The sequence below is a fragment of the Bombyx mandarina genome, chromosome 05 (genome assembly GCF_030267445.1).
Source record: "Bombyx mandarina strain Sakado chromosome 05, ASM3026744v2".
NCBI classification, from domain to species: domain Eukaryota; kingdom Metazoa; phylum Arthropoda; class Insecta; order Lepidoptera; family Bombycidae; genus Bombyx; species Bombyx mandarina.
Genome location: NC_143212.1, coordinates 7,487,128 through 7,503,073, shown reverse-complemented (window position 1 = coordinate 7,503,073; position 15,946 = coordinate 7,487,128). Strand labels below are relative to the sequence as shown.

At 36.0% G+C, this 15,946-nt stretch overlaps 1 protein-coding gene across 2 annotated transcripts in view; it reads right to left on the bottom strand.

The window, feature by feature from the left end:
* Positions 1-15,193, bottom strand: part of DIP-beta (Dpr-interacting protein beta) — a 75,263-nt gene extending 60,070 nt beyond the window's left edge. The window contains exon 1 of one of the 2 annotated variants that reach the window (XM_028173112.2): positions 14,850-15,193. The gene's annotated coding sequence lies outside the window, so the exon portion shown is untranslated. The remainder of the gene's footprint in view (positions 1-14,849) is intronic. The other variant, XM_089727636.1, reaches the window with a different exon arrangement.
* Between the last annotated feature and the right edge of the window lie 753 nt (positions 15,194-15,946).

Sequence of the window (15,946 nt, the reverse complement as noted above, 5' to 3'; positions counted from 1 at the left end):
CTTAACAATTTCCTTTCGTCTGGCTTAAAAATCACTTAGTTTTCTATATTTTAATTAACGTTATATATATCATCGCAATGGTTTCTAATTATATTTGGTTGCTAGCCGATTTAAATAGACCACACACATATTAGTCCAAGTTTTAAACAAAATTAATAAATGCGTATTTGATATTTGAAACTAGCAATTTTCACCGCACACACGATACGTGTGGACTCGTGTGATATAATGGGCTTGATAACTCGACTTGGCAATGACGAATCGTACCCGCGCGCGGTGCCATAAACAGGTATGCGATAGCAAGGCGATCGCCATCGGAAGTCGTAATTAATGCCAACGCCACATTATGCGTTTTCCGCTCATACATATTATAATACATATGCTTAAAGGATTGAGTAAGCTGCCGCGATTTGCATTCATATCTGAGATTACGACAGCGTAATAATTTTAATTAATTCTTCGACGTTTTAATGACGGCTGGATGGTTGAATGCTGTAGATAAGCAGTTGTATTCACAGCTTACCTAGTAAGTACTAAGAGGTTACCGGAGCTCATAGATATCATAACGTGAATGCTAAATTCTTTAGACATGAGGTATTAATCGCGTCGATGTAAAATCACTTTTCCGATTTGTAACGAAATTTTGTTTCAGGTTATTCTGAGTTTTGATGTTCACTCACTCGTGAGCTTTTTCTTTATTGTTTTGACAAAAAATAGTTTTGTTCTGAAACTTCGGCTGCTACTATAGTGAGAAAAACTGTAAAATAATTGAAGCCCCAAATCATAAACTTTTAATTGGTATTTGGCTGTGTCGAACTGTCGAAGTGGCGGACAACTTTTGACCATTCCTACCGTACGCTCGCCTGTTTTGGGTGAAAACAAAAACACGTGAAGCGAATCTACAAAAACTTACCTCTAAACATCATAATTCTATTTTTGTAAATTTCTTCGAAGTTCATGAATATTTGTGATGATTTTACAATCACAACAAATTACTAATAAGCATACGAAAATTCCGTGACATTTGAAAAACATAAACAAACATAAAAAACATATTTTTTTTATTGTTCTGGCCGATGAATTAGCTCACAGACCAGTGTGAAGTCGGTACTGAGTCTTGAGACCTGAGGTCTATGTCTCAATTATGCAAATTAATATTTTTTGTGTATTTGATTTTTAATACATCTATACTAATATTATAAAGCTGAAGAGTTTGTTTGTTTGAACGCGCTAATCTCAGGAACGAATGGTCCGATTTGAAAAATTCTTTCAGTGTTAGATAGCCCATTTATCGAGAAAGGATATTGGCTATATAACATCACGCCAAAATCAATAAAAGCAGAGCACCAATAAAGAATATTTCAAAATCGGGGTTTTAATCCCTTTTGAGAACTTCCACTGCGTGCGCTGCGGAAACGGTTAAAGTTTCGCTAAAGTAATGTATGACAGAATTGTTCCCCTTTAAAAGATCTAAAAAAAAGTCCGGGACAGCATATGTCTATATTATATTAAGGTTAGCTCACTATAACGTTTTTTATGCTAATCAAATTTGTTCTAAAATAAAGCATTATTTGTGAACTATTCCACGGTGACGAAGTCGCGGTCAAAAGCTATCCCTTAATAATTCATTCATCGTTGAAATCACGCGTGAACATGAGTTGCCTACATATTTAAGTTTGTACGTACTTCCGGAATATGATTACCGATATAGAGGCATCGCTCGATTCTAGTACATCAGTTGTCTTATCCTTTAAATCACAAGCAACTTTCTATTCAACCGAAGTCTACTACTATAAGAATCTATATATTAATACGTGAAGCAAAAACTTTTGTATTCCTTTTTACAAAAATTGCGCGGACGGAGGAGTATCAAATTTCCCACACTTATAGAGAATATAGAGAAGGAGTGCAGAATGTTAATATTTTTTTTATTATGCATAAAAAATCATTAAATCAATAAAAAACATTACACACACTATTGACATATTTGACACAGCACACATACACACACATATACTCTGCGTTTATTGTCAAACTTTTGTTATTGTTCAAAGTATGTGGTCAAATTGAGAATTAATTAATATTCTTTGTCTTTAATACTATTTATCTATAGTGTAGTTTTGACAAAATCTGTGATTATAATATTAAAGAAGTCTAATAGTGTTTAACAGTAGAACCATAACAATGTTTATAAAGAAAATTTCAATTAATTATAGTCGAATTTCGACTACTGCGGGGCCACTGGTACTTTATTAATATTTGACAATTGAGACTCTAAAAAGTTTTAGTTTTTGAATAAAATGATTTAAAATGCAAAATCACATTATTTTTAATGCATGGCATTGTGCCATGTTTTAGTATAAAATGCATTACGATCATGCCCGTAACTTTGCTTTAAGAGTCGTGGTTTGTTGTGGTGCAGCAGTCCCAAGTGAATTATTTCAGTTTTCAGAAGCTATATACAGTTTCTAGTGCTCGAGTTATTAGCATTATTTCAGTTTATTTGATGGGCTAGCGTCCATGTTCAAACTCAAAGTTTGAAGCATTTATTTTGAAATTGTTTTTGAGAAACAGGGACCTTTATCCGAATAAGCTAAAAAAAAAAAAGATGCTATAATTTATGTTAACGACCGAATACAAACCAGCATTATTGAACAAGTAATAAATTACAAATGTATCATTAGAATTTATAATTATCTCATGTTAATCAAAGCATTCCAAGTTTATAGAAATGCATATATACACAAACTTTAATAAAGATATTTTTTATTTTATCAAAGTTAGCTAAACTATTACTAGCTTGGTTTTTATTTTAGTTTGTGAGCTAAAAGCGTATTTTATTGTCTTTTTAGGTAGAAAGAGCGAAGGGAAACGTGGGTAGGGAAACACCCTCGAGGGTTTAGTAAACTAGCTGACAATGATCTGCTATATTGTTATATAAGGAGTCGAAGCCAAACAGATATTGAGTGTTTTGTTTAAAGCAAAATACAAACAGTTTTTTACTGGTGGTAGGACCTCTTGTGTGTCCGCGCGGGTAGGTACCACCACCCTGTCTATTTCTGCCGTGAAGTAATGCATTTCGGTTTGAAGGGTGGGGCAGCTGTTGTAACTATACTTGAGACTTTAGAACTTATATCTCAAGGTGGGTGGCGCATTTACGTTGTAGATGTCTATGGGCTTCAGCAACTAATTAACACCAGATGGGGTAAGAGCCACCGGTGGACATAAGACCCGAAGTTCGTCACTATGCCCGGTTCATAAATCCCAACAAATTCGATTTGATTGTAGTTTCAGTTCAATCAGTCGAAAGTCAAAATTGACACAATATACTGAAATTAATGAACGCCGATCGTATGAAAGGATTTTCGCCATCGTCGATTTGGCATTTCGGCCTCATTTGTAAGAGCGGTAATTATAAACCGGCCGTAATCAGCCCGCGGCCGTGCGGTCGTGTCTGATTCAGCAATAGATGCAACTGATTAGTATAATTTGTGTAATGAGTTTATTGTTCCCATTGGATATTTTCATTTCCAGTTTTGTTCAAAAAAAAAAAAACTATTATCAACTCAATGTCTCTTATACATAAGCAAGAGAAATGAGTCTGTTTATTGAATTTATTTAAAAGATTCCGATATCGGATTTGATTGATGTATCTGACTAAAATCGATTATTTTTACATTTTTATCAATCACTCTGTTAGCTTAGTGTTACTTTGGGATATTAAAATTTGTTCGTATGGATTTTATATTTTTTTAGGTTTTTTTCCAAAAACCTGCAAACTATCGTGTACTTTGATCTTAAAATTACTGTTTACAAAACAAAAGACAATAATATACTTTACTAATCTAAATAAAAAGCTATATTGATTTGCCTAGCATGAGTAATTGTGATTAAAACTGATCTTAGGGCGTATTTTGAGTGGCGGGTTAAGTGTGGCGAATGGGGTCCATAATCCCTTCCATTTCTATCGCGAAGGAGTCGTGTCTACTCGGTTTGGACGGTAGGATAGTCGCTATACAATACAATTAAAACTTCCGCTTCTCGGGTCAAGGAGTGTTGCCACGTTCAAGTTGTGATATCTATGAGTTTGGTAACCACCTAACATTAGATGGGCTGTGAGTTCTTTTAACGGTCTAAGCAATAAAAATGTAGCCTAACTAAATGTGAAATGAATAAGATATAGAGCCGAGCACCAGCTTATTCACGAACGATGTAAATTTACTATAGAAGATTATAGTTATAGATACAATTTATGGATTATTCGCGTATAAAATACAATGGTTTAAGCTAACGTTTTAAAATCTATAGAGTGATTAGTGTAGATGCTCTGGGTGATGGAAGGCCGGCTATCTTTGACCCACGCTGGTTATGACCCATCGGGGTATTCCGTAGGATAAGTCACTCTAACCGGCGCCATCTAGGCGGGCTTCAGATAGTCTGCCGACCGAGAGGGCTGGTGGTCGTGGCGCCGACGACCGCTGGTCCGGCGTCCCGAGGAGGAGGGTGATGGGAGAGATGTGCTCCGCACTAAACGCTACACTTTCCCCCCTTTGCCTTTTCATGAGTTCTGTCTCATGCGAGGTTTGGACGTTGGTTGTTGAACGACGAGAGTTTTTAGTCGGTTTGACTCCGAGATTCTCCGCCCGCCATCCCCAGTGGAGGGCGGAAGTCCAGCGATTTCGTCCTGACCAAAAAAAAAAGAGTGTAGATGCTGTTTCTGTATATTCTGTTATTGTTAATGTATATGCGGCTCACAATCTGCTGGTTGTTAGTAAAATTTATAAATATTGCACCACCTTTAATTTTTATAACCACGAGTCACAAGTTGATAGAAATAATAGGATTTGCGTTCAACAATTTTTAGGTTTTTAAAGTTTTAGATTTTAATACTCGTATTCATCAAACCATCCAGTTATTATTATGGACGCGAGCAGTGCTGGTATAATGAATGGATCACGTTACGTGTCGCGCAAAAACTGACATGTCATATACGCTTCCGTTCGTAAAGCTGGGTTTTTATTGTAGCGGAGGAAGTTTTAGAATTGACTAAAACATAAAACTTTCATTTCTGTAGATCTCTCGCGATCACTTAATTTAAAACGGTCATCGTAGCTCACAGTCACCATAGCGTGAATACCGTCATCAACCTGGAAATATCAGATCCAAGCCATGATTTTATTTAGAAACACCCAGCTCTAAAACTGGAACGCACAAATGCTTCGATGCAAAAATTAGCATGAAATAGAAATAGGCATTTATAATAATTTGTACTAATAGTATAAATATGTGTGTGTATATATTGAGAAATAAAACCGATACTAGACATGTTTTATTTTCCTCGATTTTTATTGCTATTATTTTCTACATAACTGTTTTTACGATTAAATCTCGCTTGTTTTCAATTGTAATTATGTGTATTATCTCCGACGTTCAGTCGTCCACAAAAATTGTATTATAAAGTGTGCGAAAAATCGAAAATAATATAGCGTAGATATTTTATTTATTTCTAATGTATTAATTATTCTGTTGTACATTTACATAATACAATAATGTATCATATACTACACGTTCTAATTCGTTCTTCAATTTTATATTAAACATTAACGGAATTTGGAACTCTAATATATTCTACATATTTCATGATTTAGGAATTTTGTGACTGAGCCGGTGGTTATTTTTAATTTATTGCTTAGATGGGTGGACGAGCTCACATCCTACCTGGTGTTAAGTGGTTACTGGAGCCCATAGACATCTACAGCGTAATCCACCAACCTTGAGATATGAGTTCTAAGGTCTCAGTATAGTAACAAGGGCTGCCCCGCCCTTCAAACCGAAACGCATTACTGCTTCACGGCCGAATTAGGGCAGGGCGGTGGTACCTACCCGTACGGACTCACAAGAGATCCTACCACCAGTAATTATGCAAATTATATTTTTGCGGGTTTGATTTTTATTACACGATGTTATTCCTTCACCGTGGAAGTGCAGCAGTTTGCGCTCATGACTGATGCGTCGAGGGTTATGGGTTCGATTCCCACATCGGGAAAACATTCATGAGATGAACAGGTTTGTTTTCCCTTTGTTTGGGTGTTGATTATCTATATATGGTATATATTCAAACGTATATAAGTATGTATGTCAGTCTCTGGTAATAATAACAAAGGGAATCCCAAATTGGGGTCGGATGACCGTTCGTGATTTGTACAAAGTTATTTATTATTTAATTAAAAGACAATTTTTTTAAAGTTCAAACTGAAACAAAGGATTATCTAATTTAATTTACGTATGAAATCATTTTTTTTTGTTTCTATTAAAATTTCTTTAATAATCTTTCCGCTTTTAATAAAACTACTTTCAAACAGCAGTCGTGGACATCAACACAGCTATTTATATCGAACTAGGCGAGAAACACATTCCGAGTGGTTATTAGTTTTCAGCGGATGTGGAAGCAGGATCAAATAATAGTAATTTAAAACTTATTAATCTTTTTAAGGTGAAAAAAATAAGTTAAGATGAGTTAAATATTATATTGCTACTTTTAGAGAAAAGGCGTATCTCGTTTAATTTTATGATCTTCTAATATGAAGTATCAGCCTTTCCTATATAATCGATAATCGGTTCAGATTTTTTCATTATTCTTAATGTGTTAAAGCTTTAGTACGTGTGATATAGAAATGTTTTGTTCTTCAATATATCATCATCATCATCATCATCATATTCACGTTTGTCAGTTGATGCATAACTAAATTAGATCGATAGTTCTGTTCGTGATCTAATTGGCAAGTCTAATTGCTCAGTTCTCTGTACTCATGCAAAGATAGCGTGATTGCATTTTGAAGTAGCACCAATTTCCGAATAAATTATGACAATATTAACTCTGTACTTAATAAGTTTAATAGTATGGTAAAGTGCTTAATGATTATTTAGATGAGATATTATTATTTTACTATTACTATTGCGGTAGATTTATAACTATTATTACATTATTATATTCAATTTAAGAAAATGTATTTTCTAATAAAATGTAACTTTGAAATAGCAGCTCTATAAGGTCTACGTTTGGGTCCTGTCGGCTTATTCGCCTCTTGTTAGCTGAGATATACTTATGAAAGAATTACTCGATGAAAAATGAAGATGCAGCATTTAAACTTAAATAAAACAACTTTTACGAATTTATACTGCGGTTTTTTTTTTCATTACATTATATTTTATTCGACCTTTCGATATATTTACATATTTCGTGGTAGCTGTCAGATATCCGTAAAGTATTTATATTTATAATTTTAATTATGTCTACGACTCGCAAAAATCGGTGAAAACGTGTAATAACTGATTGTATTATTTATTATTGCTTAGATGGATGGACGAGCTTACAGCCCACCTGGTGTTAAGTGGTTACTGGAGCCCATAGACATCTACAACGTAAATGCGCCACCCACCTTAAGATATAAGTTCTAAGGTATCAGTATAGTTACAACGGCTACCCCACCCTTCGAACCGAAACGCATTACTGCTTCACGGCGGAAATAGGCGGGGTGGTGGTACCTACCCGTGCGGACTCCCAAGAGGTCCTACCACCAGTGATTACGCAAATTATAATGTTGCGGGTTTGATTTTTATTACATGATGTTATTCCTTCACCGTGAAAGTCAATCGTGAACATTTGTTGAGTACGTATTTCATTAGAAAAATTGGTACCCGCCTGCCGGATTCGAACACCGGTGCATCGCTACATACGAATGTACCGGACGTCTTATCCTTTAGGCCACAATGACTTCAAGACTAGACTAGAGTTGTATGATGTCTATTTCTGCACCGATTTTTTTTTATCTAATTTACTTTTCGTTTTCATGAGTTGAATATATTATGTGACGTATCTATTAGTTTGAGAGTGGACTCCTATGTTTTACTTTTGTCTTCTGCCTCACAGTTGCTTTAATATAAACTGGTTTTTCGGTGGAAGGAAAGTCTAAAGATGTGATTTTTCGATCAATAACTAAAGTTCAAGGTCAGATACAGTTTATGTTTGTGTGTATTTTTAAACAATTATCTTCCAAATTATTACATTTATAATAATTTGAAATTAGCGAATATGTAATAGGATTCGTAATTTTTTTAATTAAATAAGAAAGTCTTGTATACACTTTTTTGTATTTACCAAACATATTTCTCTCAAAAATTTCATAGTTTTAGAAAAAAATCTCTTATGCTTCAAAAGTGATATGCATTTAAGGTTTTTATTCTTACATAAAAATCACATAATTGCAATTGTATCATTCTACGAAAACTACGAATTTGAAAATTGTAAAAATAACAATTATTGATTGATTGATGATATATTGATAATAAAAACAATAATTCACTTGCGGTATTAAATGGATGCATTGATTTTTGCACTTTTGTGATAGCTAATTAATTGATCAATAAATAAGCTGTTCCAAAAAAAAAAACAAAAGAGTTTTGTATTTTCAGCGAGTTTCCGTGTAAAAATATTGAATTCAGTTTCTCTATAATTACGAAGATCGGTTTATGTGCTTCGAGGTACAGAGTAGTACAAAATTTACAGCACAATATAAATCAGTGAATAAGTATAGTCGTACATAATTTATAGGACGCCTTTGCCGGGCCGGTTTAATGGATGCCCCGCAGATATCAAACCTTAGCCGTCTTTAAATTACTCACTGTTCAGGAAACGGGGGCTCACTCTTGACTACAAAGCTGTTTCCCACAGTTAGATAAGGCTTTTTAATAAATAAAAAAACACTTACTACGTTTAATCGTAATTGTTATTCATTGCTTCCTGTTGATTGGAGATAAAGAGGTAATTTATTAAATTACCATTAAAAAAAAGACCTAGTTCAATCTCTATCTCAATCGTAATCATATTATCTTCGGTTTTCGGGAGTTGTACTCTTAGATATAATGAAAACTAATTTCAGGGTGTAATCTTGAGTTTTTTATTGTCGTTAGATTATTATCGATGCATCGAATACTTTACGTGGTCACGGACAATTAAGGTTTTATAAGTTGACATTTATTCAGAAATGTTTATATTATAGAATTTTATATACAGACGGTCCTCCTCCTCGCGTCGTTTTCCTCATTACTGAGGGTCGTGACTCTCCCGCTGCATCAGTTTCTTCCGTACGATTTCCCTCCATCTTCTACGATCCTTAGCTTTGTGGAAGGCATCGTGGAAGTTGATGTCCAGAGAAGATCGTATTTGGTCCGACCATCTCGTAGGACTGCGTCCTCTGGGACGTTTGCCATCTACCTTTACTGTCACAATCAGCTGTTCAAGATTATGACCCTCTTTACGAGCAATATGTCCGAAGAATTCCAGCATGCTACGAAGGCATATAGTGGAAAGTCTGGCTTTGACATGAAGCTCTCTCAGAATAGACACGTTGGTGCGAAAGGCGGTCCATGGAATCTGTAGCATTTTTCTCCAGCACCACATTTCAAAAGCGTCTATTCGGTCTCTGTCGGCCCTCTTAATTGTCCAGGTCCTCCGCGCCATAACTGAATATGGAGAAAACTAGCGAACTCACCAAGAAGTCGTCGTGGCCTAACGGATAAGACGTCCGGTGCATTCGTGTTGAGCGATGCACCGGCGTTCGAATCCCGCAGGCGGGTACCAATTTTTCTAATGAAATACGTACTCAACAAATGTTCACGATTGACTTCCACGGTGAAGGAATAACATCGTGTAATAAAAATGAAACCCGCAAAATTATAATTTGCGTAATCACTGGTGGTAGGACCTCTTGTGAGTCCGCGCGGGTGGGTACCACCACCCTGCCTATTTCTGCCGTGAAGCAGTAATGCGTTTCGGTTTGAAGGGTGGGGCAGCCGTTGTAACTATACTTGAGACCTTAGAATTTGTATCTCAAGGTGGGTGGCGCATTTACGTTGTGGATGTCTATGGGCTCCAGTAACCACTTAACACCAGGTGGGCTGTGAGCTCGTCCACCCATCTAAGCAATAAAAAAAAAAAAAAATTTGGTTTGAGTTTTTCGCGTGATGTTACGGTCTCTCCATATCTTATGCAGCTGGGACATTGCATTTTTGGTCATCCCTATACGTCTCCCTATCTCTTTTTCGCATGATCCTGTGTTATTAATGTTAGACCCTAGGTAGACGAAGTCGCTCACGACGTCAAGGTTCAGCGTTCCCGTTAGTTCAAGGCTGTTGGTTCGATCTACAATCATCACTTTGGTTTTGCTGTGATTGACTTTTAGACCCAACCGCAAACTGATGTTCTCAATTCGAGCAAAGAGGCTCACCATCTCGATTTCACCTGCAGCAAGAAGTGTGGTGTCATCTGCGTAGCGGAGGTTGGTTATTTTAGTGCCACCTATTGTGACTCCGCCCTGCCAACCCTCACATGCCCGCCTGATTATGTACTCTCCATAGGCGTTAAAGAGAACAGGGGACAGGATACATCCCTGTCTTACCCCTTTACCGAAACCAAAAAGCTCCGATGTGCAGTTCTCGACCTTTACCATTCCTTTATTGTCCAGGTATAGAGAGCGGATGAGGGCAACGAGGTGTAGAGGTACTCCCAGTTCACTAAGTACCTTCCATAGGTCCGACCATCAACACAGTCAAAGGCTTTACTGACATACAGACGGTAGATAGACATTATATTGAAATTAATGCATATGCACAATAAAAAAATTGTGACTAAGCCGTGAAATTAGCTTTAATTCAATTGTTGTTGTTTTAGATTGAGTCAAGTCAAAGAACACTTCCTAATTTTTTTTTATTGCCCTTGTAGGCAGACGAGCGTACGGCCCACCTGATGTTGAGTGGTTACCGTCGCCCTTGGACCTTAGCAATGCCAGGGGCAGAGCCAAGCCGCTGCCTGCATACTTACTTTTTTTTTTTAAGGCTAAATCTTGTTTTATTAGTCTGAGTATATTGTTTCAAATGTTTCCACTTATTTAATATTTTCGTGGGTGCATACGACTGAGGTGCTTTGACATTTGAATGTGCCAACTATAAGTTTTTTTTAAAGCTTTCCCTTAAGATTTTGTAAATATATAGGTATATGTATATAGTTTTTGATGAGCTCCCAGGCTACCATTTTTCTGTAATCCAACCATAGTATACTGGATATATTCAAATCTGAGAGGACAGCCGTTGTATCAATGCAATTGAGACTTACTTTCTTACGGCTTTAAATATAAAGTGTCTCCTTGGGGTCCTAAAGGGTCTTCTAAAGGGACTCCGTTAAAAACAACCAAAAAGTATTAAATAATAATTACACAACGATCTGGGTGCAGGATGTGGGTGACAAGACCGTACTCAAAATTATTATCAGACCGCCAATGCTTTATGCTAAGTTCATAAACTGAGTAGAATTAAATCAGTAACGGTCGTATGAAACAAAAATAAATTGATGATTACGATATGCATTCGTAATGTGGGGGACAACAGTGACATGTCCTTCTTCAAACGAGGCTTGTGGAGAGTATTAAGCGGTAGGCAGCGGCTTGGCTCTGCCCCTGGCATTGTTGAAGTCCATGGACGACGGTAACCACTCATCATCAGGTGGACCGTATGCTCGTCTGCCTACAAGGGCAATAAAAAAAAATTGGCTTACTAGAAGTTTGTTCGTTCGTTACCGGGTCCTTTAAATTTTTAGTGGAAATCAAAGAAAAGGCTTTATTTGTTTACCTTGTGACGGGTTTCGTCTTTGTAGAACTGAAGGGATTGTTTATTAAAAAAACTTAATTTAACGTACAAGGTTCTGGAATAAACGTTTTTAGTACTGCTATTTAAGATAAGATAGTGCTGTATCAATTAAAGACAATACTCTGTCTAGGAGAACTGTAAAACACCTAATTCCGGTGAAATATTTTACTGGTGGTAGGACCTCTTGTGAGTCCGCGCGGGTAGGTACCACTGCCCTGCCTATTTCTGCCGTGAAGCAGTAATGCGTTTCGGTTTGAAGGGTAGAGCAGCCGTTGTAACTATACTGAGATCTTAGAACTTATATCTCATGGTGGGTGGCGCATTTACGTTGTAGATGTCCATGGGCTCCAGTAACCACTTAACAACAGGTGGGCTGTGAGCTCGTCCACCCATCTAAGTAATCATTTTTTTTTTAAATCAAACCAAGTAGGTATATCACAGAAAGTATTTTACAACTACCACGTCGCGTTGGTGGATAAAAATACGGACTGACAAATTTTATTTTTTATAACGGTTCAAAATCAGAGCGTCACACCAAAACAATTTTCATTCAGGTAAAGCAAAGAGCAATAACAGTATAATACAGTTCTTTTTTTTATCAAAGCTCTTTAAAAATTCCGTACACAGAAATTCATACAGAAAATGAATAGAATATTAAATTATGTTCGCCCGCATTTTGTAAAACTGACGAAGCTTCTTGTTAAGCTTTCGAGAAGCTTTTAAGTTAATGAAAAACTTATTTAAAAAAAAAAATCTATTGACTCTTTTATAATGGGTGTTCTGGACAAATTAATATTATGAATAAGAGTCGAGGATTCATTTTGTCATTTGATCATCATTTATAAAGTAATTAATTCATATTTATTTTAAGAGAATTGCTTGTTGTTTACTTATTCTGGGTTAGAAATTATCTTAACAGAATTCAGTTTCAATGGCTCATTAATAATCTTACCAGTAATGGGATGGTGTCATCTTATAGTCCATGAAATAAAATTGTATCTTTAGTACTTTCCTAAAGTATAATAATGTATTGAATTAAGCAATAGAAAATTTCAACTGGAATTAAGATATATTTTACGGTAATAATTTTCTTTATGGTGAAAATAATTGAATATTTATTACTAATCTAAATGCGAATATACATTTTTTTGATTGTGTGGATAATTATAATAAAAAAAATACAGTTTAAATTTTAATGATTAAATGCGAATATTTTATTATTATAATGTGTATTATTATAATAAAAAAATACAGTTTAAATTTATTTACAGTTCTTATGATCACGAAACCTGTGACCAATTTGGAATTTCAATAAGAAAAAGCCATTAGGATGTTATTTATTTGACTTAGTCTCGTGGAATTTGAGGAAATGCTATTCAATGAAATGTTATTGAGTACTATTGATGAAAATAATTAGGACCAATAATTTCATTAATTTCAGAACAGGCTTAGGTAATAGCAACGGTTTTTTTATTGCTTAGATGGGTGGACGAGCTCACAGCCCACCTGGTGTTAAGTGGTTACTGGAGCCCATAGACATCCGCAACGTAAATGCGCCAACCACCTTGAGAATAAGTTCTAAGGTCTCAAGTATAGTTACAACGGCTGCCCCACCCTTCAAACCGAAACGCATTACTGCTTCACGGCAGAAATAGGCAGAGTGGTGGTACCTACCCGCGCGGACTCACAAGAGGTCCTACCACCAGTAATTATGCAAATTATAGTTTTGCGGGAATCATTTTTTATTACACGATGTTATTCCTTCACCGTGGAAGTCAATCGTGAACATTTGTTGAGTACGTATTTCATTAGAAAAATTGGTACCCGCCTGAGATTCGAACGCCGGTGCATCGCTCAACATGAATGCACCGGAAGTCTTATCCGTTAGGCCACGACGACTTCAAAATTGTATATACCAATTGGTATATATCAAATTGTATATACCAACTGAAATTTAGGAAAATAAAATCAGTTCGAATCGGTTGTCTGTGTACTAACTGAATGTTTTTTAAATAAAAACACTATTTTTTGTCTCAACACACACGAATTCGAAATCACATCTGAACCTTGTAGTACTTGCTGTAGTCAGGTTCAATAATCACTTACCGATGACGTCATAGATGGGTAAAAACAATTTTCTCCTTTGATGTCGTTTCATTCAATAATATCATACAATACATACATTAAAATTTATTTTGGATCAAATAGTTATTTTATGAAATACTGATTATTGCAGTTTAATAATATAAACGGCACGGGTAGATAACACCACCCTGCCTATTTCTGCCGTGAAGCAGTAATGCGTTTCGGTTTGAAGGGTGGGGCAGCCGCTGTAACTCTACTGAGATCTTAGAAATTATATCTCAAGGTGGATGGCGCATTTACGTTATAGATGTCTATGGGCTCCAGTAACCACTTAACATCAGGTGGGCTGTGAGATCGTCCACCCATAAAAGCAATAAAAAATATATATTTGTATAGCGTAGCAAACAAAAGTAGATTTACCTATGCATACAATTATAAACACCTTTGATCAAAATAGGCTAGATCATTGATAGTTCACTACATCCAATTTGTAACTTAAGAGTTATTGTTTGTTTAAATTTCAGTGCATCTGAGACCAGTACTTTATTTTCCAGGGGCGGCGCATTCACGCTTAGTAAGTTCGTAATGAGGGTGTAAGTAGCTAGTTACCTCAAATAGCCCATGAATTCTCGTCTCTTGTTACTACAACTGATCAGTTTCTACTAAACAACAAACTAATATTAATGAAGTAAATACAATCAAAATAATTAATTAATATTTTTGTTATTTCTATTTAAGGATAAATAAATTTCGTAATGAACTAAATGAGATGTAAAAATACAAGTAATTTGCTTTAAAATGCTACGTACAATATAATTAACAGTGCAAGATATCGTTGTGAGATACTTTTTGAATTCATGAAGATTTAGTCTCAAAAGTCTTTAATAAAAAATATCCAAATCAATGTTAAACTCGGTTCTGCACATACTTACACCAAAATATAAACTTTTAAATGGAGATTATTCTAAGTATATTTTAAAATGCAGCCATTTATTATTAGGTAGGTACTAACTAAAGTTATTCCAAGTCTATGGTAAAATCTGTCCTAATATTTATGAGCTTACCTTTGAAATTTAAAACGAAATAATCATTATAAAGTCTTCATTCAAGCTTTAGATCCACAAAAGTTCGTCATCCTGGCTAAGCTCACCGAACAGCATCCCACTAAAGAACATCCTCTAACGTAATTAATTTTAATATGTTAAAAGACCATTACTTTCCTTATCTCACTTGTCGAGTTTACCCGGTGAAGTTATATTAAATTTCGACGAAGTCAAACACAAAAGTTTCGGTGTTCGCTCGTAAGTCGGGATCAAAGTAAAGAACGCGGCCGGGAACTAATCTCGCAAACGGGAGAGAAGTTATCACGCCGCTCGGCACAGACCTGACGCGCGGCTCCGTTCGAACTGACTTGGTCCGTGCGGCATGCGGCTCGTTTCGGCGACTCGTGAGCGATATCGCTGCGATTCATGCGCGTCTCACCGGGTAGGAGGAGTCTCCCCAAAAAACCACGCCTACCAAGGAGCTACACATTTCTTTTTCAATATGTGTAATTCAATTTCGCTTATGTCTTCGCTGGGAAAGTTGATGCCCCGTTGTCGTTCAACACGATGTTTTTATGTAAACTGTAATGTAGTTCGCGAACCGAGTCGGCCCGTGATGCTACGTACGCTCCGTGTGATTTTCTTTTTTTTTTTTCTTATTTTGTTACCAATTTCACGTGCTGTTGCTTGTTCGTATCTACTGGAATGATAAAATACTTACAGAAAAACTTTATTTGATACGGAGTAAACTGATTTTCTGTATATTTAACAGATCTTTTTGTTCGATTACTTGTCTTTCTCCTGATCTCATAATTTTCTTTTTTTTTATTGCTTAGATGGTTGGACGAGCTCACAGCCCACCTGGTGTTAAGTGGTTACTGGAGCCCATAGACATCTACAACGTAAAGTTCTAAGGTCTCAGTATAGTTACAACGGCTGCCCCACCCTTGAAACCGAAACGCATTACTGCTTCACGGCAGAAATAGGCAGGGTGGTGGTACCTACCCGTGCAGACTCACAAGAGGTCCTACCACTAGTAAGAAATAAATCTAATAGGTTTAAAAAAAAAGAATTAATAAAGTTTTTTTTTTCAAACTTTGTATCGTGATAACGCTTTA